This window comes from Neophocaena asiaeorientalis, unplaced genomic scaffold (assembly GCF_003031525.2).
Source record: "Neophocaena asiaeorientalis asiaeorientalis breed wild unplaced genomic scaffold, Neophocaena_asiaeorientalis_V1.1 scaffold197, whole genome shotgun sequence".
Lineage (NCBI taxonomy): Eukaryota > Metazoa > Chordata > Mammalia > Artiodactyla > Phocoenidae > Neophocaena > Neophocaena asiaeorientalis.
This window is the reverse complement of record NW_020174703.1, coordinates 1055411-1057934: the sequence shown is the minus strand read 5'-3', so window position 1 is coordinate 1057934 and position 2524 is coordinate 1055411. Positions and strand designations below refer to the sequence as shown.

Sequence of the window (2524 nt, the reverse complement as noted above, 5' to 3'; positions counted from 1 at the left end):
TTACATTCTCACCAGCAGTGTATGAGACATCCAGTTTATTCGTATCCTCATCAACACTTGGTATGGTCAGTCTTTTTAGTTTTAGACATTCTTACAGGTTTACAGTGGTATCACATTGTAATTTTAATTTGCATTTCCCTAATAAAGTTGAGCATCTTTTTTGTGCTTATTTGCTATCCATATGTTTTCTTTTTTTGCAAGAACTTATTCAAATCTTTTGTCACTTTTTTTTTTTTTTGGTTTATAAAATGTAATTTTATTTTATGTTACTCTGCTATTACGTAGGGCATAACATTTTCACAAGGCTTTTTTGGGACTACAGTCAATGATTATTAGAGCAACATACAATAGTGGTCCAACTCTCTAAATAATCACTAGACAAACTGGACACCCTCTCACATGTGTATAAATCTGCATGGAAAAGTACTAAAGTTTTAGACTTGGACTTGTGTACTTTAGTTCCCCTTTCTAGTGTATTAAGAAATGACATGCACTTTCATTTGCCAAAAGCAATGCTTGTATTTTGGCAGCAACATGCTACTTCTATTACATAGTAAAGGGAATACCAGAACTACAAAGGCAGGAGATGTAAGTGAATTTTTATTGGGAAGGGAAGTTGTCAACTTAAACAGCAGCAAATGAAGAGTGAATGAGGAAACTCCCTGTTGTCACAGATACACAAGACCTCCATCATATATGATACAGGAGGCATTTTAATTTGTGACCCCCAGCCTCAAAATGTCAAGTGTTTTTCCATTCAATCTAATACTTCTGGATTCCTACCAAAAAGGAATATATTAAGAGGATGGAAAAGTTGCTTACTGAAAGAAAATTCCCAAAAAAGAGTAAGGGAGGGAATGTAGAAATCAAGAAGTTATGTAGAACACTCTTTAAATTGTAATTAACTATATTTTCATATTTTCACAGTAATACAAAACACAGTCACGTGCAGAACTGGTTCAGGTTACTTAAATACCAGATAGATTTTTAGTTCTCTACATAAGTGTTTGGAAGTTACTTGTGTTTTTATAAAATGAAGCTATTAATACGTTTCTACAGCAGTAACTGCACACTAGGAAAGCCAAGACAAACACAAATCAAGGAATGGAGTTTTCCCAAAGCTGCAGTGTGAAAAGACTATGAACAGTTATTCCATACACATGAATGTGTTTCTTTGCTATAGGAAATCCAAATGGAATAAGGAATGGAGATGAGTAAAAAGGTTTCTTGAGGGGAAGAAGGATGACACCCTGTATGCACTTAGTTCTCTGCCCCTTCTGCCACATCACATTCTTCTCCTGCACTGTCTGATGTCCATTATGTTAGGTTGTCTCTAAGCAACTGCATGATGAGGGTGCTGTCTTTGTATGAGTCTTCATTCAGTGTATCAAGTTCTGCAATGGCCTCATCAAAAGCCGTTTTAGCCAGTGTGCAGGCAAGTTCTGGGTTATTAAGGATCTCATAGTAAAATACAGAAAAGTTAAGAGCCAGCCCCAGGCGTATTGAGTGTGTGGGTTGCATCAATAGCCTCTTGGTAAGCTCCTTGGGAATTATCTATTGTTTCTGATCATCACCACAAGCAACTTCAGCAAGGTACCGGAAGTAATCTCCCTTCATCTCCTTCAGATAGAAGACCTTACTCTCTGGATTAGTTGCATTGGCTATTAAATACTTATCCAACAATTCCAGGACCGTGGTGCAGATGGACCTCAGTTCGGACTCTACTTTCTCCCGATAGTCCTTAATCGGCTGCAACTTCTTGTTGGAGGTGTTGGTCTTCTGCTCGATGCTCGAGATGACCCTCCAGGCGGACATGTGGCTCCCGACGTTCTTGCAGGCCACCGAGAGCAGGCTGCATCCTCGTTGGACAGCTCCGCACCCTGCTCCGTCACGGCTTTCGTGCAGGTGGCCATGTCGTCATAGTGCTTGGCCTGCTGGGCCAGCTTGGCCTTCTGGATCAGCTCCATCTTTTCCATGGGGCCAGGAACAGGACAGCGAGGGCAAGCACCAACCCGGATGGTGAGGAGTCATCTCTTTTGCCACTTTTAAATTGGATTTTTGTTATCTTATTATTCAGATTTGAGTTCCTAATATATTCTGGCAATCATTCCTTTATCAGATATGTGATTGGCAAATATTTTCTCCCAGTCATTGGCTTGTATTTTCATTCTTTTAACAGTCTTTCAAAGAACAGAAATTTTAAATTTTGATGAAGTTTGACTTATTAATTTGTTTTTTTATGGATCATGCTATTGATGTTGCAACACAGAGTCACAAAGGTTTTTCCCTTATGTTGTCATCTGAAGATTTACAGTTTTAGGTTTTCAATCTAGGTTGATGATCCATTTTGAGTTAAATTGTGTGAGATGGCTGAAATTCATTGTTTTGCATATGTGTTTTCAGTTGTTGCAACACCATTCCTTGAAAAGGCTATCCTTTTTCAACAGAATTACCTTTGCAACTTTGTAAAAATTTAGTTGTCAATATGTGAGTGAGTCTATTTCTCAGCTCTATTCTTTTCTAC

General features: G+C 38.4%; 1 pseudogene; it reads right to left on the bottom strand.

Moving 5' to 3' along the window:
• Positions 1 to 1174: 1174 nt before the first annotated feature.
• LOC112409263 (14-3-3 protein theta pseudogene) lies at positions 1175 to 1976 on the bottom strand (annotated as a pseudogene).
• Positions 1977 to 2524: the final 548 nt, after the last annotated feature.